The 26,496-nt window shown below is 44.3% G+C and overlaps 1 long non-coding RNA gene and 1 pseudogene across 1 annotated transcript in view; both read left to right on the top strand.

Annotated features, from left to right (window-relative positions):
- LOC111749141 (uncharacterized) overlaps positions 1-26,496 on the top strand; it is a 161,405-nt gene that overhangs the window by 39,159 nt on the left and 95,750 nt on the right. The window contains exons 2-4 of the long non-coding RNA XR_010321095.1: positions 8,493-8,712; positions 9,167-9,322; positions 13,726-13,803. This is a non-coding gene — a long non-coding RNA (uncharacterized LOC111749141). The remainder of the gene's footprint in view (positions 1-8,492; positions 8,713-9,166; positions 9,323-13,725; positions 13,804-26,496) is intronic.
- Positions 14,388-25,499, top strand: LOC135230414 (olfactory receptor 9K2-like; annotated as a pseudogene).

Below are 26,496 nucleotides of genomic sequence, written 5' to 3'. Positions count from 1 at the left end.
CTAGAGTATTGATATTTCTTTCTTACTAGGTTCAGTCAGCATAATGCCATTAATGTAATGGACCAGCGTGACGTCTTTTGGAAGGGAAAAGCGATCAAGTTCCCTGTGGAACTTGAGAGTTAATGTACCCCTGAGATAAAATAATGAAGGTGTATTGCTGGCCTTACCAGCTGAAGGAAGACTACTTCTGGTGGTCTTTTAAAACATGGATAGAGAAAAAAGCATTGGCTAGATTAATGGCTGCATACCCCAGAAGATATATTAATTTTCAGGCCACATCCCCAAGGAAACTTCTCTTCCAACTGATCGGCTGCTCACATCAGATCACAAAATGGAGGAGGATTACATAATTTTTGCCAAATCCCTGAGAATCATGGCCTCCCCAAGTTGACACGTAACACTAACCATCACAGTGGTGATGAAAGTGTTCTAGAGTAGATAACTGGTGATGGTTGAATAGGATTGTAGAAGTAGGTAAAGCCACTCTATTACACACTTTCAAGCTATTTAAACAAAACTTTATTTAATGAGAAATCTACCAGTTAATATAGTATAAACTCTAAAGTATAAATTGAGCTGGAAAAATATTACAACAAAAGCAAAAAAAATACCTACTGAGGTGAGAAGAAGAAAATGCCTGGTTCTGAGGCTGATGTTTCCTGGTTGTGAATGAGGAGCTCCTGTTGAGGAGGTATGGCAACTGGCTCCGCCTCTGGTGCCCAAGGCAGAGCTAGAGGTGGAGAACCTAATAGCCTGTGGGGCTCCAGTGTTGGAGTAGGATCAGGACTGATATCAGCTGTTTGTCCGGGAGCCAGTTGGAGGTGGCCCAGGATGGAAATCCACCCCTCCAGCTGACTCTTTGTCTAGTGCCACTACTGGACCTGGTGATGAAAGAGCTGGTGCTCTAAGGATTTCCAGTGTTGGTGCCGGAGCAGTTGGCTGAGGAACCATTTCTGTAGGTGGCCCAGAATGGAAATCGGGCCCTCCAGCAGGCTCTTCTCCTGTACCCGGCCAGAGATCGAGATGGAGGGCTGTGGGCTACGTTGAGCTCTGGTGTTTCTGCAGGTACAGGAGTAGGATTGACATCAGCCAGTGGTCCAGGAGCCAGAATAAGAGTCTGATCTTCCAGCTGGCTCTCCATTTGGTACCAGTTTTGGAGCTGGTAATGGTGATCTTTGGAGCTCCAGTGTTAGTCCAGGCTTGTGATGGACCTCAGCAGGTGGTCCAGGAGCTCATTATAGTCTTGGCCCAGGGAGATAATCCAATCTTTCAGCAGGCTCTCTGTCAGGTGGCAGAGCTCAACTTGGTGATGTTGGAATTGTTGTTTTACCCAGCTCCAATGTTGCTGCAAGAGCAGGATCTGACTCAGGAAGTGGTCCTTGAGTCTGTTCTGGAAGTTGCCCAGGGAGAAAACCCAGCTCTCTTGAGGGCTTTCCATCCTTTGATGGGGTGGGCGGTGCTCTGTTGAGCTTCGGTGTCGGTACAGGATCAGGATCAACATCACCAGGTGGTCCAGGATCCGGCTAAGGCGGTGGCCCTGCTTAAGAATGTGAACCTCCAGTGGGTTATCCATCTGCTGCCAGAGCTGAAGCTCGTGACGGAATAGCTGGTGCACTGTTGACCTCCTGTCTTGGAGCAGGAGCTGGATCGATGTCAGCTGGCGGTCCAGGATCCCGTTCTGGAGGTGGCTCCGGATGGGAATCCACCTCTCCATCTGACTCTCCATCTGATGCTGGTGGTGGAGCTGGGGGAAGACCTGGGCTCCATCAAACTCCAGTGTTGGAATAGGAGCAGGAGCGGGATTGACATCAGCCAGTGGTTCAGGAACCAGTTCTGGAGGTGGCCCAGGAGAGGGATCCACCCGTTCCCAGCTCTCTATCTGGTGCCAGTGCTGGAGCTGATGACACAATAGGTGGTGCACTATGGTGCTCTGGTGCTCATACAGGAGCAGAATGTACCCCAGGAGATTGTCCAGGAGCTGGTTCTTGGGGCAAAGTTAGCTCTTGAGCTCCTTTTGCAGTTGGTGCTGGCCCTGGCTCTAGAGCTGCAAGAGGAGAAAGGTTCACCAACATGACTGCCGTTCCTCATGCTTTCCCAGTGATGGAAAACAACCCACTGCCACGAAGAGAAGCCCATTCCCAAGATTTCCACCCCAGGAAGTCTTCCCAGACTAGTCCACCAGAGGAGGTTCTGAAGTTACTCTGAACACTGGTTCAAACTCTGGGGGTCTTCCCCCCTGCCCCTCAAAAGCTCACATGCAGTCATGCCCAGTCTTCCTCACCCTCTGGCTCTGCCTCAGTGACCTCCATTTGATCCAGCTGTGCCAAGAGAGGTTGGGCACAGTGTTCCAGATGTGAGCTTGCCATGTTCACCTGCACATACTCCACCACGAGCTTTAGGCAGGGGAAGTCCGGGGACTGATTGAAAATCTCTGAGCATTCCTTCAGCCATGTGCCCAGGATAAAAGAGATGGCTCTGGGGGTGGGTGGTGAAGAGCAGGGTCAGAGGCCTGGCTTTTCCCACCATACTGCCCTCCGAGGACACCCCTGCAAGGGGCCAGTCCCTCTGTCTGCCCCTGACTTTCCAAAGGTCAGCAGCACCCTGCATCATGCCCTCTGGCTGCCAGGACAGTGGCAGGACAGGAGGCTAGCACAGAGCCTTGTCCCACGGAGCTCCCCATCAGTGTTCTGACCGACTATCACTCCTCGGGGAGCCTGAATTACATCCTTTCTGTCCCCTGGCCCTCTCCCCACTGGACGGTAACCCTCTAAGGGCACGGAGATGCATGTCTGCATGTTCACCTCACAGCCTGGCACACAGTAGTGCTCCAGGATTATCTGATGCTGGGCAACACACGGAGTCTGTCCCCTGACCCAGATGCGCAGGTCCTCAGGCCCTCGTCTTAGCGTGTGCACCAGCATGCTGCCTGGTTCTCTGCATGTGTGTGAGGGTCTCTTCTCCCACGGACACTGTTCTCCCCTGGGACAGGGGCCCCGCATGCAGCTGAGCACCCGCGACTGGTGATCGGGATTTGGGAGCAATTTTCTCCACCCCCGTCCCCCTGGACCTCCTGTTTTGGACCCCAAACAGAGGAGGGGGCAACCGGTGATGTGAGGGAATCGTGGGAGGATGAATTCTCTCAGGGGCCTCTCTGTGCCTTGAGCCTCCCCTCTGCTCTCCGGGATGCCCAGGTTCCACTCCCAGTTCTCTATGACTGTTTACATCCTGCAGGGGGCTCCCCTAAACTCATCCCTGTACTAGAATCTAGATACGTGGGGCCCCAGGTCTGCCAACCCTAATCCAGACACCAAAATCCAAAACCAAACCCAGTGCCATCAAATCGATTCCAACTCATAGCGACCCTATAGGACAGAGTAGAACTGCCTTACAGAGCTTCCAGGGAGTGCCTGGTGAATTTGAACTGCGGAATCTTTGGTTAGCAGCCATAGCACTAAACCACTACGCCACCAGGGTTTCCCCCAATCCAGACACAGGCCCCCTAAAACCTCCACCCTTCTGTAGAGATAGGAGCCCCTCCTTCACCACCCAAAGTCCACTCACCCTTTCAGCTGCTCCTGGGCCTCACCGTACTCAGCAGAATAGGGGTGGTTACATCCATACCTAGAGGTGATGTGAGGGTGTCACATCTAATGCACTGTGGGCACTACCTGCTTAAGATATCTCATGTTCCTGTGTGACTCTCGGACTGGAGGCCCAGGATGGCAGGGCTGCCTATCTGCTTTGTTCAGTGAAAAATGCTAAGTACCTAGAACAGTGCCTGCAATAGTAGGGGCTTCATGGATAATTGGTGAATGAGTGAACCCAACCAGCACCTTCCCAGGTGTCTGAGAGTCCTGGGTCCCCTCTACAAGCATCCATGGATCCCTGTTCTGGTTATATAAAAAAAAAAAAAATCAGCACCCACTAAATGGAATCTCCACCTCCCCTTTACAAATGGGAAGTAGGTTTGCTCAAAGGCATGTAGTAAATAAGGGGTGAGGCAGACAGCTTCTTCATGGGAGAAAGGAAAATAATAAACGCGAACATTTCAGTCCTCCCAGCACCCTTTACCATAGAGCTGGGCTCCGGGTACACACTTTCGGTGGCTTATCCCGTGTGGTCCTGACAGTAATTCTAGTTGATTGGACATTTACCACCCCACTTCTCAGGGGAGAAAACTGAGGCACTGAGTGGTGAAGTGACATTCTCCAGACTCACAATTGGTAGGAGGTAGAGTCCCCATTGGGCTGTGGAAGGCAGGGCACTCACCTTTGGAGCAGCTGGTCTAGGACCTGCTGGGTGGTGGTGTAGGTTCTGTAGGCTCCCAGAAAGATTTTGATGTAGGAGATGTCACCCTTTAGGTAGGCGGGCACCAGGAGCTCCACCAGCTTCTCCAGTGAGCCTTTCTTGAACGTTTCCATAACCCGGGCCTCATCCAGGTCTGCATGTGAACTATAGACACACTGGGGTGGACAAAGTGGGGACATACTGTCAGAGGCAGCCCACAAACCAGCAGGAGGGTTGGGGGCCCGGAGCTTGGACCAGGAACTCCCTCTCCCTCAGTGACCTGTCGCGGGAGGTGGAACATGAGTGCCTTCAGCAGGAAACAGGACTCAGCTTTCCAGGCAGAATTGGAGGTAGGAGATGATTAAAAACATTAGGAACCTGAAATGATTTTATTAACTAAAGTAACCGTGGTATCTCCCTGTAGAAAGAACAGTATCCCACTGTGTCCTCACAAAACACCCCATTCCAGAGATGTGAAAACAGAGGCTTGGTGATATCCAGTATCTGCTCGAAGTCACCTGGTCAGAACCTGGAACTGTGTGACACTAGGTTTCCCTGATGTCTCTTCTGTGCTATGTGAGGGTTGCTCTGCTCCTGACTCAGAGGGGAACATCTGGTGCAAGCTCACTCCCTCCCAGTTGCAGACAGTGCACAGAGCGGACACACCCATGAGATAAGCAAGACACGGATTTTTCTTTCTGTGCATTAAAGGGGTTTTTGAGAACCCGAAGCTATGGATCACCCAGATCCAGCCCAGGGTGAGAGCCTGGAGATCCTGGAGAACCGAGAATCTGACCAGATGGCTCAGGGAGGACAAATGTGAATGGTTGGTAAAGGATTGAGAGGTGGCTCAGCTTCTCAGGGACAACAAATGCCTCAAAACCACCCTGCAGTTTTATTGGCCACCCTGACAGCAGACTGGCAAAATGGAAAAGAACCATAACACCGTGACAGGCTCAATGCAGAGACGCAGCTAGCATCACAAACTGCTCGGCCCCGGGGCTGCGACCGCTGTTTTGGGAAAGAGTCTGGCTCTAGTGATCCTAACTTGAAATGTGCACATCCTTCCCCAGCATGCCACTCCTGGGGGTCTGTCCTGGGTGGGTCACTGTATGAGGACACACGTAAGCGTTCCTGCAGCCCTGCTGAAAGGGCAGCAGAAGGAATCAGTCCAGGGCCAGCAGCAGTGAGAGGCTCAGTCCCTGTGGGGATAGGCCTCCCTTCTGGAACATTCTGCAGCGAGTCAGGATACAGCCCCTGACCTGAAAGGGTCATGTGATGTGTTCCCGGAGACTGCAGGTTGTAGAAAACGGTGTGTAATAGTCTGAACCCTGCACTTTAGGGTAAAAGAAGCCTGCTAAGTGTGATGATGTGTGAAGCTGGGAGAAGGTGTGGAAGGACAGTCCAGCCTACTGCTGCCTGGGCCCTGGGGTTGGAAGTTAAACACTAAAACAGCAGCAACATGCAAAAGGTGCATGGACTTAAGTGAGGACAGTAAAAAAACTGGTTCCTGATATTCCTACAAATATGGGAAGAGTGACTTTGTAGCTGGCCAGGGCAGGGGGAGCAGTGGGGAGGAGGGCGAAGATTGATTCCTTTGGGAGGGGACTGGGGGCCCTCGAGACGGAAAGTCCTGGGGAGGACCTGAGATCTACAGGGTGGTTTCTGGGGCCCGGGCCCCCTCTGGTCGTCTCGGGTCCCTGGGTGGGGACGCCACTCCCCTCCCCCCGCACTCACCCAGAACCTGTGCCAGCCCTTCCTGGCCCCTTTCCTGGGGTAGACCGAGTAGATGACACCATTCTCCTTCTCTTTGGGGATCTCCTGCGGGCAGTTCTGCAGAAACAGTGCCAGCACTGGCCAGGGAGGCATCAAGACCCCCTCCGAGCTGCCTGCTTCCCTCTCTGCCCCTCAAACGCTGTGCCTCCGAGGAGCTCCCAGTTCCCACGTGCTGGATGGGTCGGCCTGTGGGCTGCACCATCCAGCCCTGACAAAGTCCACGGATAGAAAAATCAACCTCTGACTGTTGCAGCAGGGTCTGGCAGAAGCTGGGCAGGCACAGGGTCACCAGTGGCCCAGGCAATGCCAGCAGCTAGGGCTGCACGTTGACTGCCACACTCAGGGTGAGCTGGATCTCTGAGAAGGCCCAGGTGAGAGTGCTGACTCAGCCTGTGACCCCGAGAGTCCCTCCCTAAGGCCTGGTCTGAACTGGAACCCCTGGGTAGACTTATATCCCAGTGTTCTGTGTTATCAGGGTGGTCAGGGCAGGAAAGTGAAAGAGGCCTCCACATTTGCCAGCCCAGCCCCCAGCCTCCCCAAGGCACTGAACCTGATGGATTAGTCCCAGCCACAGTCAGACTCAGCCCCATGAACCCAGTATGGTGAGAGACCGTGGGGGTGGACCTAGGGGTTGCCCTCCAGGTGTGCTAGTCCTGAAGCAGCAGCACCATTTTCATCATCCTTATTATCACTCCTCCTCTCCCAGATCTCCCCAGATCACATGGTGCCTCCTTCCCTGACCCCCACCATCTCTCTCCCAGATGGACCCTGCCTCAGCCAACAACTTTCTGCCTCATCAGTTCTGTCCACATTTCCTCCCAGCCCCCATTACTGGGGACCCCATGAGGACAAGGGCTGGCATGGCCTGGGGAATGGTATGAACTTGGGGATGGGTGTGGATCTGCCCAGGTGGGATCACAGTGGTGGCCTGGCCTGGATTGGCAGCCCTGGGCCATCCTGTGTTACCTTTGGATTCTTTTTGGTGAATGGCCTGAGCTTTCGTGGTTGGGGGACAAGACCATGTCTCAGCCTTGTTGAAAGTGTTGAACTCCTCGGTCTCTCAAGCTTTGATACAAGGGAAGATGGGAGACAACAAGAAAATATGTTCCTAGTTTGAGTGTCCCCACTCAAGTGAGCTGGGTAGGGGGCTGGTCACCAGGGTTCCAAGTTCTATATACTCTGTCGTCAAGGAAGTGAGGTCACATCCTGGCCTCCTGACTTGGGCCTGATGTCAGTTAAGACCTCCCCAAAGTCCCCTCTGTGCTGCTGAATGCTCACCTCTCCCCATGCCATCTCCATAACTGTACACAGGGACACCAACACAGCCCTCGCCTGCCCCAAGAACCTGGGGAAGGCCTGGGCGTATCCAGGGCCCTAGCTTTGAGCAGACAGAGCTGGGTTCAGACAAAGCTCATCCCTCTCAACCAGTTTGTGACCCTGGACAAGTCTTTGTGGTTTTCAGAGCCTCCCCAGTGCCTCTACCTACACAATAGGGGTCATTCTAGCGTCTTCTTCCTAGGAACCTCAGCAGAGATATGTGAGGTAACACCTATCGAACCCGTGGGCTGGCATTACCTGTAGCTAATCAGGGGTGGATTATCTAATAGGCAAGGTAAGCACATGGCTTACCTGCTTACCAGATCATCTGTAATGAACATTTTCACCTTTTTATATTTTTTCATTGCATCTAGTACTCTGCTTCTAGGTATGGCTGGCACCTGCCTTTCCGAACTCCACAGCCCCTTCCTATATAATCAAAGCCTCTTTTCAGATATACAGTCCCTGACGGGGGGCAGATGACCCTGTAAGCAAGGTAAGCACAGGTCTACTTGTGCTTACTTTCTAATCTTTAGTGAACAATTTCACATGGGTTTTGCCACATCAAAGATGTGGTGTTCACCACCGTGCTTACCTTGCCTATTGGATAATCTGCCCCTGTACCTAATGCACAAACTCAGAGATGGAAGAATTTCAAGCAGGGGTGGGAAGCAGCATGGAGTACATCTCCAAACAGGGCTGGGCTCTGGTGCTGTGAGCTTGGGAAAGTCACTTCCACTCTTGGTCTCATTTCCCCAATCTGCACTAGGATGGGGTTGGAATTAAATGAACGTCAGATATTGTCACCGTCTGCATAAAACCCTTCAGTAACTCCCATTATATAGAATCTGACAGTGTCTCATCTCAGAGTAGGGGGTGAACAGCCTGCACATTGGCTCCCAACAATCCTACCTCCTGGTCTCCACATCCTCCCCCACTTTGAATTGGACTCAGGGACTCGCTTCTCAAGAATGTTGTTGTTAGGTGCCACTGAGTCGATTTCAACTCATAATGACCCCATTTGGGGCAATGTTTCTTGGTTCTCTTTTATTCTCTCTCTCTTTCTCAGTTCTCTCTCTCTGTCTGTCATTTATTTCTCTCTCTTTGCCCAGGAAGGAGCTGTGATGTATGGCCTGCCCATGGAGAGACTTATGTGACAAAGACCTGAGGGAGGGTCCTGATCAACAGACAGAGAGGGAGTGAGGCCCTCCAGACCAACAGCTCACAGAGTCCTGCTCATAACATGGAAGTGAGTAGGGAGCAGATCCTCCCCAGTCAAGACTCAGTTGAGACCACAACCACAGGGTCCTGAGAACTTGGGGCAGTCACCAGGTAAGCCATGCCTGGATTCCTGGCCTACAGAGACTGTGTGCTGTGTTGTGTTGTGAGTCATTAGTTTTGGGGGTGTTGTTATCACAGAGCAGGAGATGACTCCTCCAGCCCACCAGGTCATGGATCCTGGACCTGTCCTCCTCCTTCCTGCCTCCTCTCCTCCTCAGTTCCCTCTAGCCATACTGGCTGCATTTCAACTCCCATTCTGGACAAACTCACATCTGCCTCCCAGTCTCTGCACCAGCTATGTCTTCTCCCTGGTACACTGTCCCCAGACTCGTGCAGAGCTGGTCCCTCCTGTCATTCTGGTCACGCATAAATGTCACTGTAATGAGGTCTTTTGGACCACACACCAGCCTTATCTCACAGCACCTTATTTTCTCTATAAAATATGCTTTTCTCTTTGCATGTACTTGTTTCCATTCTTTTATCCATCTTCATGTCTCCCCTACAGATTGTGACCTCCTGGGGACAGGGACGTCGTGGATCCTTTTCAGAACCAGCCCCTGGATCACCTGCTGATGTTGATCCTGCCCCTGTGCTAACGCTGGAGCTCCATAGTGCACCAACTATTCCGTCACCAATATCAGATGGACAGACAGCTGGAGGGGTAGGTTTGAATCCTGTGCCACCTCCAGAAATGGCTCCCAGGCCACCTCCTGACATCGATTCTGCTCCTGTTCAACATCAGAGCTCTATAGAGCGCCAGGTCCTCCATCTCCAGCTGTGCCTCGGTCACCAGAGGTTGAGTCATTTGCTGCACATCCTCCACAGCCACTCCTCATTCACAGCTAGGGAATTTCAGCTCCAGAACCATACCTTTTCTTCAACTCACCTGAGTGGGAATTTTTTTGATTTTGTCGTAGTATTTTTCCAGATCACTTTATACTTTATATTTTATACTATTTTCACAGGTAGATTTCTCATAGAATAAAATGTTTTAATAGTTTTAAAGCATGTAGCATAGTGGCTTTATGTACTTTTACAATCTTATTCAACCATCCTCAGTATCTACTTCAGAACATTTTCATCACCACTGTGATGGTTAATGTTATGTGTCAGTTTGGTTAGGGCATGATTCTCAGGGGTTTGGCAGAAATTTTGTAATCAGTCTCCATTTTGTAATCTGATGTGAGCAGCCAATCAGTTTGGAAGAGGAGTTTCCTTGCAGGAGTGAACTGCAAATTAACACACCTCCTGGTACCTGGTATGCAGCCATTAATCTGGCCAATGCGTTTTTCTTCATCCTTGTTTAGAAGGACGGGTCCCTCTTGGTAAATCACTGTGCAGATCTGTAGGATTTTGGAGTAAATCCCTGCCATCCTCTGCATTTAACTACTCTCCTTTTGAGAAACAGCTTTTGGCTTGTTACTGGGCCTTAGTAGAGACTGAACGCTTATCCATGGGCCACCGAGTCACCATGTGGCCTGAGCTGCCCATTATGAACTGGATGTTTTCTGACCCACAGAGTCATAAAGTTGGATGTGCCCAGCAGCACTCCATCATTAATTGAAGTGGTATATACAAGATCGGGCCTCAGCAGGACCTGAAGGCACAGGTAAGTTGCATGAGAAAATGCCCAGATGCCATGGTCTCCACTCCTGCCACATACCTTTCATCTCCCAGTCTGCACCTGTGGCCTCATGGGAGCTCTTTATGGTCAGGTGACTGAAGATGAGAAAACTCATGCCTTGGTTACAGATGGTTCTGCACAATATGGAGGCACTCGTTGAAAATGGAGAGCAGCAGCACTATAGCCCCTTGCTGGGACCTCCCTGAAGAACAATGGGGAAGGGAAATCCTCCCAATGGGCAGAACTTTGAGCTGTGCACCTGGGTGTTCACTTTGCTTGGAAGGAGAAATGGCCAGATGTGCGATTGTATGTATACTGATCCATGGGCTGTGGCCAGTGGTTTTAGCTGGATTGTCAAGGACTTGGAAGGGCACGATTGGGAAACTGGAGATAAGGATTTATGGGGAAGTAGTATGTGGATATACCTCTTTGAATGGGCCAAAGAAGTGAAGATATTTGTGCCTTATGTGAATGCTCACTAAAGAGTGACCTCAGCAGACGAAGACTTTAACAATCAAGTGGGTAGAATGACGTGTTTTGTGGAAACCACTCATTCTCCTTTCCCAGGTACTCCCATCATTGCTCATGAACAAAGCGGCCATGATGGCAGGGATGGAGGTTATGCATGGGCCCAGCAACATAGACTTCTACTCATCAACGCAGACTTGGTGACAGCCACTGCCAAGTGCCCAATCTGCCAGCAGCAGAGACCAACACTGAGTCCCCGATATGGCCCCACCCCTCAAAGAAGCACCCAACTTTCCATGGGCCATAAAATGACAGTGTTCTTCAGCTGGTTCAGCTTCTTCAGGAAGAGAAGTGTTGCTTCTTTGAACTCATGAATAAGAATATCCAGGGATGCTTCGAGTCTTTATGGACTATCAGATGTTCTGTGGAAACTATTACAAACCCTGATTGGAAAAATCACAGCACTGTCTTCTGAGGTTTCTAGAAAAGCAAATTTCCTGCAAGTTATCTTTTGATCAAAAGCTCCTAACTTGGGCCGTGTATTCTTTACTATGGATACAAATGACTGTGTTAAGGTGAACATATGGTATATAATCCTTCAGGCATATACTTGGGTTTGACAGAATTGTTATTAAGGGCAAATGGTGTATATGATAACTGGCTGAAGTTTTATGAGTAATGATTTATATTCCAGTGTATCTGTATCTCAGCCTATACCTATTAGCATGAAACATTCTGTATTCAGAGATTCTGAGGAAAAAATTAAATGCAGCCCGGTTTATAGATGCTGCAGCGTTGAATATGGGCATTAGAAGGAAATGGACAATATAGCTTACTGTTCCAACTTTAGGCTGTTTCCTGTAATGAAAGTATCCTTAGCGCACATAATTTCAAGCTGTGTATCTTGGTCAGTTTGCCTGGAAGTACGACGGAGATGTTCACCTACAATGACGTTTGAGCAGTGGCTGATGATTTAACCGAATCACCAGGAGCTTGGGAAGCAACAAGTTTGGAGGATTATTGACAAAGTGGTTTCTTTATGGATGGACCTAAGTGGTTAGAAAAATGGGGAATATTAGTTTCCCATATGAATGCTTTGAAAATTACATTCTCAATAATCTGGTGAAGGTGATGACCTGTTATCTTCTAGTCTCTTTCCCATTCACTTCACTTCCCATTCAATTAATTCATCAATGGAATGAACTACCAGCCAGCTAACAATTTTCAGGCGAATCTCATTGGAACTTTTCCATGAGGGGGAAGAGCAATTTGTGTGGACACTGCTCTAAGTATATAGATGTTGCATTTTCTGTTCAAGTTGCTTCAGTTAATACTGCCTGATATGGAATAAACAAACGTTTTAATCACTGTCATGCTATATTACGCTATTGCACTGTAGCAAGGTACTCATTTTACAAGAATAGGAAGGCGATGAACTCATACCCATGAAATTCGATAGACTGTTCATGCAACTAATCAAAGAGAATCTGATGCATTACTGGAGTGGCGTAATCGCTCACTGAAGAATCAGTTCTTGGATCAAGTGTTGATGTCAATGTCATGAGAGGCTGGGTCACTGTCATCCACATGTGATCTGTGTTCTGTATTAGGAACCAACGTATGAGGTTATTTCTCCGATAACCAGACTGCAAGTCTAAGTGCTAGGGGTAAAATTGGGAATGTCACTTTAAAATCTACTAAACTCCTTGTACCTTTTTTTTTTTTTCTACCCATAGGTCTTTGGACTCTGATAATTTCTACTCAAAAGAGGAATAGTTTTACAAAGGGACAATCAATTTCTAAAATACACTACAAATTGAGACTCTCTTCTGGACACTTGTGGATTCTTCTTTTCATTGAACCAAGAGGTACAATGGATGCTTTGTATTCTTTTGAGTGACAGATTCTGATTAGCCAAGGAAAGTGTTAATAAGGAGAGAAGGAGGAGTACAGCCGTAACCCAGGGAATTTTTCAGAATGCCTTCTAGTACTGTCATGTCTGATGGTAAATCTTAATGAGCAACTAGAGTACTCCATCAGAGACAAGAACACAAAGCTCAGATCCTCATAAAAGGTTTGAGTCACCCTGCTAGGTACATTTCAAGGCATTAAGATTACTGCTAAGACCAAACGAATAGAAATTTATTCTGAAGTACAATATTTCCTATCTGTTTCTTTTGCCAAGCAAAACTTTGCTCTAATAATACATTTAAAATGCTTCTTTTTCAGTGAAGAAATCAAAATTGACAGATCTCTTTTGTCCTCCCAAAGGATCCCCACAAACAGGGACCCATAAAACTCTTCGTATGCACTTTGACTTCTACTAGACTCTATTGTTATGTTTTAATCTAGAGCCTCTGTGGTCCTCATGGAGCCTAGGTCTAGATGTCTTAATAACTGACTTAAACTTCCTTCTTTCCCAGAAGATGAGGGAAGCCTCAATGCTGCAATTATTTGAAAATGTTGCACTGCTATGTCCAATCAAATCCATTGTGGATAACTGCTGCAGATGTTTTGGCAGACTGTCAGCATTACCTTTGGCTCAGCGCCTCTACTTTTCTTACATATCCATGGCAATCTTTGTTTCTTCGTTGAAAGAGTATAAGCATCCAGAAATGGAGGCGAGAGAATATCCTGCCGATTGATTCCTCAGGTTTACTTCGCATGACTACAGAATATAATTTCTGGAATTACTTCAGTATGGCAGAGCATAATTTGGAAAGTTCACTTCATCTCTCTTCTAAAAAGACCTATAGCATTTTTCATGGAACAAACTATTAAAGGAAAGGCCAATAATTTAAATAGAGCAACGAGGAAAACAAATTCCAGTCCTATATGGGAAGAATATAAAACTGGGATAATGAACATGTATTTGGGAATTTTTTTGTAGTTCATTTTATCTCAAAGAGTTGATTTTCAGCACTTGAGGTTGTGGCACAGTCATTGATTAACTTTATGTTTACCATTCCCAGAGTGAAAACAATAACAAGAGGAAAACATTGGAATTCTTCACTTTTAACTGGATCTGACAAATTACCAGAGGATACAAGGTAAAAGTAACTTTTAAAACACGTGCATTTTTGACAAATACTAAGTCATAAATGGACTGACCGCTTGCTTGTTGGCTGCTGTAGGAAGTGTTATCTTTTTAATGTGTGAATGTTTTCAGTCATAAACCTATTAAAGTTTGCTTAGTTTATTAGGAGTAAATCTTACAATAATCTGTATTTTTGCTCCTAAGGTTAATAAATACAATGTCTTATTAAAAATAATATTTCATGACTATTACAGGCTGTGTTTTCACTGCTTAACTACCTCACAACTCTCCAGACACTAAGTAGCACCTAATTAAAATTCTGTTGACAATAAATTATTTGCATATTTAATTTTTCATGGGGCTGGTAAATATTTTATTTTCAACATTAATATATTCTTGAATAACAACACAAAATGCCATTTTTCTCTGCCATCTTCTCCCTTAGGCAAAATATTGTACTTCAGTTTTTTTCTTTTTAAGCTTGTTACAATTTCTTTGATTCATTCCTTCAGCTTCAAATGGTTAATCCAAAAGCACCTTTATATATTATTAATATAAACCTCATTAGCACCAATTATTTTGGCGTGAATTGTGAGATTGAGAAGGTAAGGTATAATAAAAAATAAAAAGAATAACTCACATTTGTTGAGTACTTTCTCTGCCAAAAATGATGCTAACTGATTTACATACATTATCTCTTTTTATATCCCCAAGAAACCTTTGAGGGTTATATTATTTTTATCCCCACTTTGTATATGAGGATGACATAGACAGCATGAGTAACTGGTCAAAGGTCCCAGTCAGAAAGTGAGAGAAGCAAACTGAGACTTAGGTCTGTTTACACTGAACCCAGTACTAACCCTGGAACTATTACAGAGCCCTCAAGTTTTTCTATGAATCTTCATGCTCAGTTATCATTCCATATTACCTGTATAATAAATATGTACTGATTAATTACAATTGTCAGACACAGAACGTTATGCTGATGCTGACGATATACAGAAACCAAGCTGAATTTTGATCTTAAGAAAATTATTGTCTAGGGAGGAAAACATTGCAATTCTTCACTTTTAACTGAATCTAAGAAGTTACAAGAGGATACGAGGTAAAAGTACCTTTTAAAATAATAGATCATAAATGGACTACTTGTTTGTATTGAAAGAGTATTGAAATACTCTGATGACAGCTATAACCTTGGAAGCATGATGTATACAAAGATGTTTTGGTGAAGACTGGAGAATTAGGTAGCTTATTCTGAAGATGTGAAACTTCAGCTCACCTCTATAGTAAGTCAGGTAAGGACACTAGAAGTGCCCCTTATCAAAATGTGGTGTAGTATAGTAATAAAGAGCTGGATTCTGGAGGTTTCCTGGCTTCAGATTCTGCTTCTGACATTAGCAGTTGACATTCAGCAGTCTTCTTCATATATTTGTGCCTCAGTTTTCTCATCTGTACACTAGGGAACATCATAAGACCTCTCTCATATTATTATTGTATAGATTCTGTAAGTTACTTAGAAAAGGGCCTGGCATATAATAAATACTGCATAAATGTTTGGTATTTAATTCTTGCTTAGAGAAAATTATGCATATAAAGGCCTGAGGCGAGAGAAAGGGTAGGCCATATTGTTCATACAAGGAGTTCAAAGTCTAATTGAGCTGTGTGGTGAATGAATTAACGATGCCCATGAAAGGTATTTTGGAAGATAAACAAATACGCTTTCAAGGATTTCCTCATGTGTATCTTTTTGTTCTGTGTCCATTTCTAAAATATGTCCTCTAGCTAAACTGTGTGTGGTCTTCTTCTCCAAGAACTGTAAGCCTTGGGCTCAGGAAATGCAGAAATTTTTTGTTTATGCTAGGGCTTTGTGAGTCCATCTAGAAGAGAAATCCTGGTAAGGGCAGGAAAATTATTTTTGTGTTTTGATGTGCACAACTTTTCTCCTAGAGGGTATATAGTACCTGTGACCCACAAAAAGTAATTGCATCTCCTAGGTGATTTTTCAATTCATTCACATTCTTCGTATTCATTGGTACTGAATTATTCCTCACTTTGGCCAATGAAGCCCCCTCTATCTCCAAACTGAGACTATATAAATTGTTTAGAAAATGTCAGTTATATTTGCTCACTTTCAACAACCGTTTCATGATATTGAAGTTATTGTGTAAATCATGGGTGGAAATACATAGAGAAGTGGTACTTGTAAATGTGAAATGCATTGCGGTGGGAAGACTTTGCACTCGAACAGAGACAAAAGAGTTAATTCCACCAATTGCTGGAATTAGGAAATGAAACTAACCTTTGAATTCATTATCAATTGTAACTGGCTTCCATTTATGTCACAGTATCTCTGTTCTAAGGCTAAAATTAAGAATTATTACAAAGTAGCTTTAAATTCTAACACTAAAGAATTAAGTGTAACACTAGGGTCAAATCAAAGCATTCCTTCCTTTATTTTGCATGGTGCCTCTCAGCACCAGAGAAAGGAGGAATCATTCCGAAGTTACTGACTTTATTCTTGTTGGCTTCAGAGTCAGCCCAGACCTGCGTATTCTCCTTTGCCTGCTATTTCTGCTCGTATATGCTGTAATTCTTCTAGTGAATGTTGGGATGATGGCCATTATCATGACTGATCCCCGGCTGAACACACCAATGTATTTCTTCCTAGGCAACCTCTCCTTCATTGATCTCTTCTATTCATCTGTGATTGTGCCCAAGGCCCTGATCTACTTCTGGTCCGAGAGCAAGTCCATTTGATTTGCAGCCTGTGTGACTCAGTTCTTTCTCTTTGCCCTCTTTATTGTGACTGAGGGATTTCTCCTGGCAGCCATGGCTTATGACCGCTTCATTGCCATCTGCAATCCACTCCTCTACTCTATTCAGATGTCAACAGGTCTCTGCACTCATTTGGTGGCTGGTTCCTATTTCTGTGGCTGCATCAGTTCAGTTCTTCAGACCAGCATGACATTCACCTTATCCTTTTGTGCTTCTCGGGCCACTGACCATTTCTACTGTGATATTCACCCACTTCAGAGGATTTCATGTTCTGATCTCTTTTTCTATAAAGTGGTGTCTTTTTCTGTTTGTACCATCATCATCTTGCCTACCATCAGAGTCATTATTGTTTCTTACATGTATATTGTGACTACAGTTCTCAAGATACGCTCCACCGAGGGATGTAAGAACACCTTCTCCACTTGTAGCTCCCACCTGAGAGTCGTGAGTGTGCTGTATGGTGCTGTCTTTTTTTTTTTTTTTTTTTTTATAATAACTTTTATTAAGCTTCAAGTGAACGTTTACAAATCCAATCAGTCTGTCACATATAAGTTTACATACATCTCACTCCCTACTCCCACTTACTCTCCCCGTCTTGAGTCAGCCCTTTCAGTCTCTCCTTTCTTGACAATTTTGCCGGCTTCCCTCTCTCTCTATCCTCCCATCTCCCCTCCAGACAAGAGTTGCCAACACAATCTCAAGTGTCCACCTGATATAATTAGCTCACTCTTCATCAGCATCTCTCTCCCACCCGCTGACCAGTCCCTTTCATTTCTGATGAGTTGTCTTCGGGGATGGTTCCTGTCCTGTGTCAACTGAAGGTCTGGGGAGCATGGCCGCCGGGATTCCTCCAGTCTCAGTCAGACCATTAAGTTTGGTCTTCTTATGAGAATTTGGGGTCTGCATCCCACTGATCTCCTGCTCCCTCAGGGGTCCTCTGCTGAGCTCCCTGTCAGGGCAGTCATCAGTTGTGGCCGGGCACCAACTAGTTCTTCTGGTCTCAGGATGATGTAGGTCTCTGGTTCATGCGGCCCTTTCTGTCTCTTGGGCTCTTAGTTGTCATGTGGGCTTGGTGTTCTTCATCTTTCTTTGCTCCAGGTGGGTTGAGACCAATTGCTGCATCTTAGATGGCTGCTTGTTAGCATTTAAGACCCGAGACGCCACATTTCAAAGTGGGATGCAGAATGATTTCATAATAGAATTATTTTGCCAATTGACTTAGAAGTCCCCGCAAACCATGCTCCCCAGACCCCCGCGCTTGCTCCGCTGACCTTTGAAGCATTCATTTTATCCCGGAAACTTCTTTGCTTTTGGTCCAGTCCAATTGAGCTGACCTTCCATGTATTGAGTGTTGTCTTTCCCTTCACCTAAAGCAGTTCTTATCTACTGATTAATCAATAAAAAAACCCTCTCCCACCCTCCCTCCCTCCCCCCCTCGTAACCACAAAAGTATGTGTTCTTCTCAGGTTTACTGTTTCTCAAGATCTTATAATAGTGGTCTTATACAATATTTGTCCTTTTGCCTCTGACTCATTTCGCTCAGCATAATGCCTTCCAGGTTCCTCCATGTTATGAAATGTTTCAGAGATTCGTCACTGTTCTTTATCGATGCGTAGTATTCCATTGTGTGAATATACCACAATTTATTTAACCATTCATCCGTTGATGGACACCTTGGTTGCTTCCAACTTTTTGCTATTGTAAACAGAGCTGCAATAAACATGGGTGTGCATATATCTGTTTGTATGAAGGCTCTTGTATCTCTAGGGTATATTCCTAGGAGTGGGATTTCTGGGTTGTATGGTAGTTCTATTTCTAACTGTTTAAGATAACGCCAGATAGATTTCCAAAGTGGTTGTACCATTTTACATTCCCACCAGCAGTGTATGAGAGTTCCAATCTCTCCGCAGCCTCTCCAACATTTATTATTTTGTGTTTTTTGGATTAATGCCAGCCTTGCTGGTGTGAGATGGAATCTCATCGTAGTTTTAATTTGCATTTCTCTAATGGCTAATGATCGAGAGCATTTTCTCATGTATCTGTTGGCTGCCTGAATATCTTCTTTAGAGAAATGTGTGTTCATATCCTTTGCCCACTTCTTGATTGGGTTGTTTGTCTTTTTGTGGTTGAGTTTTGACAGAATCATGTAGATTTTAGAGATCAGGCGCTGGTCGGAGATGTCATAGCTGAAAATTCTTTCCCAATCTGTAGGTGGTCTTTTTACTCTTTTGGTGAAGTCTTTAGATGAGCATAGGTGTTTGATTTTTAGGAGCTCCCAGTTATCGGGTTTCTCTTCATCATTTTTGGTAATGTTTTGTATTCTGTTTATACCTTGTATTAGGGCTCCTAGGGTTGTCCCAATTTTTTCTTCCGTGATCTTTATCGTTTTAGTCTTTATGTTTAGGTCTTTGATCCACTTGGAGTTAGTTTTTGTGCATGGTGTGAGGTATGGGTCCTGTTTCATTTTTTTGCAAATGGATATCCAGTTATGCCAGCACCATTTGTTAAAAAGGCTGTCTTTTCCCCAGTTAATTGACACTGGTCCTTTGTCAAATATCAGCTGCTCATACGTGGATGGATCTATGTCTGGGTTCTCAATTCTGTTCCATTGGTCTATGTGTCTGTTGTTGTACCAATACCAGGCTGTTTTGACTACTGTGGCTGTATAATAGGTTCTGAAGTCAGGTAAGGTGAGGCCTCCCACTTTCTTCTTCTTTTTCAGTAGTGCTTTGCTTATCCGAGGCTTCTTTCCCTTCCATATGAAATTGGTGATTTGTTTCTCTATCCCCTTAAAATATGACATTGGAATTTGGATCGGAAGTGCGTTAAATGTATAGATGGCTTTGGGTAGAATAGACATTTTTACTATGTTAAGTCTTCCTATCCATGAGCAAGGTATGTTTTTCCACTTAAGTATGTCCTTTTGAATTTCTTGTAGTAGAGCTTTGTAGTTTTCTTTGTATAGGTCTTTTACATCCTTGGTAAGATTTATTCCTAAGTATCTTATCTTCTTGGGGGCTACTGTGAATGGTATTGATTTGGTTATTTCCTCTTCGGTGTTCTTTTTGTTGATGTAGAGGAATCCAAGTGATTTTTGTATGTTTATTTTATAACCTGAGACTCTGCCAAACTCTTCTATTAGTTTCAGTAGTTTTCTGGAGGATTCCTTAGGGTTTTCTGTGTATATAATCATGTCATCTGCAAATAGTGATAACTTTACTTCTTCCTTGCCAATCCGGATACCTTTTATTTCTTTGTCTAGCCTGATTGCCCTGGCTAAGACTTCCAACACGATGTTGAATAAGAGTGGTGATAAAGGGCATCCTTGTCTGGTTCCCGTTCTCAAGGGAAATGCTTTCAGGTTCTCTCCATTTAGAGTGATATTGGCTGTTGGCTTTGCATAGATGCCCTTTATTATGTTGAGGAATTTTCCTTCAATTCCTATTTTGGTAAGAGTTTTTATCATGAATGGGTGTTGGACTTTGTCAAATGCCTTTTCTGCATCAATTGATAAGATCATGTGGTTTTTGTCTTTTGTTTTATTTATGTGATGGATTACATTAATGGTTTTTCTGATATTAAACCAGCCTTGCATACCTGGTATAAATCCCACTTGATCATGGTGAATTATTTTTTTGATGTGTCGTTGGATTCTATTGGCTAGAATTTTGTTGAGGATTTTTGCATCAATGTTCATGAGGGATATAGGTCTATAATTTTCTTTTTTTGTAATGTCTTTACCTGGTTTTGGTATCAGGGAGATGGTGGCTTCATAGAATGAGTTGGGTAGTATTCCGTCATTTTCTATGCTTTGGAATACCTTTAGTAGTAGTGGTGTTAATTCTTCTCTGAAAATTTGGTAGAACTCTGCAGTGAAGCCGTCCGGGCCAGGACTTTTTTTTGTTGGGAGTTTTTGATTACCGTTTCAATCTCTTTTTTTGTTATGGGTCTATTTAGTTGTTCTACTTCTGAATGTGTTAGTTTAGGTAGGTAGTGTTTTTCCAGGAATTCATCCATTTCTTCTAGGTTTTCAAATTTGTTAGAGTACAATTTTTCATAATAATCTGAAATGATTCTTTTAATTTCATTTGGTTCTGTTGTGATGTGGTCCTTCTCATTTCTTATTCGGGTTATTTGTTTCCTTTCCTGTATTTCTTTAGTCAGTCTAGCCAATGGTTTATCAATTTTGTTAATTTTTTCAAAGAACCAGCTTTTGGCTTTGTTAATTCTTTCGATTGTTTTTCTGTTCTCTAATTCATTTAGTTCAGCTCTAATTTTTATTATTTGTTTTCTTCTGGAGCCTGATGGATTCTTTTGTTGCTCACTTTCTATTTGTTCAAGTTGTAGGGACAGTTCTCTGATTTTGGCTCTTTCTTCTTTTTGTATGTGTGCATTTATTGATATAAATTGGCCTCTGAGCACTGCTTTTGCTGTGTCCCAGAGGTTTTGATAGGAAGTATTTTCATTCTCGTTGCTTTCTATGAATTTCCTTATTCCCTCCTTGATGTCTTCTATAACCCAGTCTTTTTTCAGGAGGGTATTGTTCATTTTCCAAGTATTTGATTTCTTTTCCCTAGTTTTTCTGTTATTGATCTCTAGTTTTATTGCCTTGTGGTCTGAGAAGATGCTCTGTAATATTTCGATGTTTTGGACTCTGCAAAGGTTTGTTTTATGACCTAATATGTGGTCTATTCTAGAGAATGTTCCATGTGCGCTGGAAAAAAAAGTATATTTTGCAGCAGTTGGGTGGAGAGTTCTGTATAAGTCAATGAGGTCAAGTTGGTTGATTGTTGTAATTAGATCTTCCGTGTCTCTGTTTAGCTTCTTACTGGATGTCCTGTCCTTCTCCGAAAGTGGTGTGTTGAAGTCTCCTAGTATAATTGTGGAGGTATCTATCTCGCTTTTCAGTTCTGTTAAAATTTGATTTATGTATCTTGCAGCCCTGTCATTGGGTGCGTAAATATTTAATATGGTTATGTCTTCCTGATCAATTGTCCCTTTTATCATTATATAGTGTCCTTCTTTATCCTTTGTGGTGGATTTAAGTCTAAAGTCTATTTTGTCAGAAATTAATATTGCTACTCCTCTTCTTTTTTGCTTATTGTTTGCTTGATATACTTTTTTCCATCCTTTGAGTTTTAGTTTGTTTGTGTCTCTAAGTCTAAGGTGTGTCTCTTGTAGGCAGCATATAGATGGATCGTGTTTCTTTATCCAGTCTGTGACTCTCTGTCTCTTTATTGGTGCATTTAGTCCATTTACATTCAGGGTAATTATAGATAAATAAGTTTTTAGTGCTGTCATTTTGATGCCTTTTTATGTGTGTTGTTGACAATTTCATTTTTCCACACACTTTTTTGTGCTGAGGCGTTTTTCTTAGTAAATTGTGAGATCCTCATTTTCATAGTGTTTGACTTTATGTTAGTTGAGTCGTTACGTTTTTCTTGGTTTTTGTCTTGAGTTATAGAGTTGTTATGCCTTTTTGTGGTTACCTCATTATATATCCCTATTTTTCTAAGTAAAAACCTAACTTGTATTGTTCTATATCGCCTTATATCACTCTCCATATGGCAGTTCAATGCCTCCTGTATTTAGTCCCTCTTTTTGATTATTGTGATCTTTTACCTATTGACTTCCATAATTCCCTGTTATGTGTATTTTTTTTTTAATTAATCTTAATTTGTTTGTTTTTGTGATTTCCCTATTTGAGTTGATATCAGGACGTTCTGTTTTGTGACCTTGTGTTGTGCTGATATCTGATATTATTGGTTCTCTGACCAAACAATATCCTTTAGTATTTCTTGTAGCTTTGGTTTGGTTTTTGCAAATTCTCTAAACTTGTGTTTGTCTGTAAATATCTTAATTTCACCTTCATATTTCAGAGAGAGTTTTGCTGGATATATGATCCTTGGTTGGCAGTTTTTCTCCTTCAGTGTTCTGTATATGTCGTCCCATTCCCTTCTTGCCTGCATGGTTTCTGCTGAGTAGTCGGAACATATTCTTATTGATTCTCCCTTGAAGGAAACCTTTCTTTTCTCCCTGGCTGCTTTTAAAATTTTCTGTTTATCTTTGGTTTTGGTGAGTTTGATGATAATATGTCTTGGTGTTTTTCTTTTTGGATCAATCTTAAATGGGGTTCGATGAGCATCTTGGATAGATATCCTTTCGTCTTTCATGATGTCAGGGAAGTTTTCTGTCAGAAGTTCTTCAACTATTTTCTCTGTGTTTTCTGTCCCCCCTCCCTGTTCTGGGACTCCAATCACCCGCAGGTTATCCTTCTTGATAGAGTCCCACATAATTCTTAGGGTTTCTTCATTTTTTTTAATTCTTTTATCTGATTTTTTTTCAGCTATGTTGGTGTTGATTCCCTGGTCCTCCAGATGTCCCAGTCTGCATTCTAATTGCTCGAGTCTGCTCCTCTGACTTCCTAGTGTGTTGTCTAATTCTGTTATTTTATTGTTAATCTTTTGGATTTCTACATGTTGTCTCTCTGTGGATTCTTGCAACTTATTAATTTTTCCAGTATGTTCTTGAATAATCTTTTTGAGTTCTTCAACAGTTTTATCAGTGTGTTCCTTGGCTTTTTCTGCAGATATCCTAATTTCATTTGTGATATCATTAAGCATTCTGTAAATTAGTTTTTTATATTCTGTATCTGATAATTCCAAAATTGTATCTTCATTTGGGAAAGATTTTGATTCTTTTGTTTGGGGGGTTGGAGAAGCTGTCACGGTCTGCTTCTTTAAGTGGTTTGATATGGATTGTTGTCTCCGAGCCATCACTGGGAAACTAGTTTTTCCAGAAAATCCGCTAAAAAAAAACTGCAGTCAGATCCCTATCAGAGTTCTCCCTCTGGCTCAGGCTATTCAGATGTTAATGAAGCCGCCTGGGGAGGGTGGGGGAGGGAACAGAGAGATAGGAGAGTAGCACCTCAGAATATAGCCAGAGTTGCTTGTCTTGCTTGGAATGACTGTTATATCTGAGATTCCTGCGGGCGCGTCGCCTATGTGTGCTGGCTGTGTGGAGATTGCCCCCAGGGGGTCTGGCCCACTGGAGTCACGGTCAGATCCTCCGCTTCCAGCCCCACGCCCAGCGTCAAGGCTCCCCTACTGGGACGGTGCACTCTCAACTCCAAAATCAGTCGCTGCCTCCCGGGGACTTCTCGTCCCTCCAGCCGCGTGGCCGTGCCGCCTCCGTGAACCAGGTGGGCCCCCTCCCGGGGTTAGTTCAGATGGGTGGAGTAGCTCCGCGTGCTTGTGCCGCGACCAAGTGTCCCGGCTGGAACGCTGTTCTCCCCACTCCAATACCAGTCGTTGCCTCCCGGGGACTTCTCCTACCGGCTGCGTCCCACGCCGCCTGCGCAATCCGGCTGGTCCCCTTCCCGGGGTTAGTTCAGGGGGTGGAGCAACTCTCCGTGTTTATGGCGTACCTGCGAGCAGTCCAAATCCCTGCGGGACGGTTCCCCGGCTCGGATGCTGCTCTTTCTGCTCCAAGATCAGTCACTGCCTCCCGGGGACTTCTCCTACCGGCTGCGTCCCACGCCGCCCGTGGAACCGGCTGGTCCCCCTCCTGGGGTTAGTTCAGGGGGGTGGAGCAGGTCTCTGTGCTTGTGCCGTACCTGACTGGTACGCTGGCTCCAGGCTCTGGAAACTATCGCTGCTTCCCCGTATTAGTTCGTTCTCCGTCTCTAAATCCGTGTTTGTTGTTCAGGGTTCGTAGATTGTTATGTATGTGATCGATTCACTTGTTTTTCTGTGTCTTTGTTGTAAGAGGGATCCGAGGTAACGTCTGCCTAGTCCGCCATCTTGGCTCCGCCCCCCGCTGTCTTTTTTATGTATCTCACTCCTGACAGATTTCCTGAAATGAGTAACGTGGCCTCCTTATGTTACACCCTAGTCACCCCCATGTTGAATCCTTTGATTTACTCTCTGAGAAACAAAGATGTCAGAGAGGCTGTAAAAAATTTTCTAGAGAAGAAAAATACCATGCTTTGATTATTGTTTATCTTCTACCAATTGCGTTGTTGATTTTATTTTATCTATTTTTTTATTTTTTATCTTTTTTTAAATTCAAACGTAGATGAAGGTTTACAGAACAAACTAGTTTCTTATCAAACAGCTTGTACACAAACTGTTGTATGACATTGGTTAACATCCCCAAGACATGACAACACTCTCCCTTCTCAACCCTGGGTTCCCTATTACCAGCTTTCCTGATCCCTCCTGGGTTCCAGTCCCTGCCTCATGGCTTGTGTGCCCCTTTAGTCTTGTTTTATTCCATGGGTCTGTTCAATCTTTGGCTGAAGGGTGAACCTCAGGAGTGACCTCATTACTGAGCTGAAAGTGCATCAGGGTCCATACTCTCAGGGTTTCTCCAGGCTCTTTCAGGCCAGCAAATCTGGTCTTTCTTTTTGAGTTAGAATTTTGTTCTATATTTTTCTCCAGCTCTGTCCAGGTCACTGTTGTGATCCCTGTCAGAGCAGTCAGTGGTGGTAGCCAGGCACTATCTAGTTGTACTGGACTCAGTCTGGTGGAAGCCGTGGTAAATGTGGTCCATTAGTCCTTTGGACTAATCTTTCTCTTGTGTCTTTAGTTTTCTTCATTATTCCTTGCTCCCGAAGGGGTGAGACCAATGGAGTATCCTAGATGGCCATTGACAGGCTTTTAAGACCCAGACGCTACTCACCAAAGTAGAATGTAAAACATATTCTTTATAAACTACGTTATGCCAGTTGAGCTTGATATTCCCGAAGTCCATCATCCCCACGGCCCTCAACCCAGCAATTCGGTCCCGTAGGGCGTTTGGATGTGACTGTGGAGCTACCTTGGCCTGGCCTTGTACAGGATGTGGTTGCTACCCTAGTATCGTGTGCTGTCTTACCCTTTGCCAAAGTTACCACTTCCCTATTGTCTGTTAAGTGTTTTCCCATCTCTACCGCTCCCATCCCTCATAACCATCAAAGATTGTTTCTTTCTGTAAGTAAACCTTTTCATGAGTTTTTATGGTAGTGGTCTCATGCAATATTTTTTCTTTTGTAATTGACTTATTTCACTCAGCATAATGCCCTCTAGTTTTATCTATGTTATGAGATGCTTCACAGATTCGTCGTTTTTCTTTATCATTGCGTAATACTCCATTGTGTGCATGTACCACAATTTGTTTATCCATTCATCTGTTGGTGGGCATCTAGGTTGCTTCCATCTTTTTGGAGTTGGGAACAATGCAGCAATGAACATGGGTGTGCATACGTCTATTCGTGTGATGACTCTTATTTCTAAAGGTTATATTCCTAGGAGTGGAATTGCTGGATCATATGGTATTTCTACTGTGTCCTATAGGGTTGCTATGAGTCGGAATCGACTCGACGGCACTGGGTTTGGGTTATGGTATTTCTATTTCTAGCTTTCTAAGGAAGTGCTATATCGTTTTCCAAAATGGTTGCATCATTTTGCATTCCCACCGGCAGTGCATAAGAGTCCCCGCTGCCTCTCCAACGTTTGTTATTTTCTGTTGGTTCATGCCAGTAATGCCAGGGTGAGATGGTATCTCATTGTGGTTTTGATTTGCATTCCTCTGATGGCTAGAGATAGTGAGCATTTCCTCATGTGTTTGTTGGCCGCTCGAATGTCTTCTTTGATGAAGTGTCTGTTCATTTCTTTGCCCATTTTTTAGTTGGATTATTTGTCTTTTTGCTGTAGAGGTGTTGGATTTTCTTGTAGATTTTAGAGATTAGACTTTTGTCTGATTTGTAATAAGCAAAAATTTTTTCCCAGTCTGTAGGTTCTCTTTTTACTCTTTTGGTGAATTCTCTTGATGAGTGTATATTTAATTTTTAGAAGATCCAGTTATCTAGCTTATTCTGTGGCACTTGTGTGTTGTTGATTGTGGTTTATATCCTGTTAATGCCATGTATTAGGGCCTCTAATGTTGATCC

The sequence above is a fragment of the Loxodonta africana genome, chromosome 2, assembly GCF_030014295.1.
Source record: "Loxodonta africana isolate mLoxAfr1 chromosome 2, mLoxAfr1.hap2, whole genome shotgun sequence".
Lineage (NCBI taxonomy): Eukaryota > Metazoa > Chordata > Mammalia > Proboscidea > Elephantidae > Loxodonta > Loxodonta africana.
The sequence above is the reverse complement of the archived record's forward strand: the minus strand, read 5'-3'. Positions and strand labels throughout refer to the sequence as shown.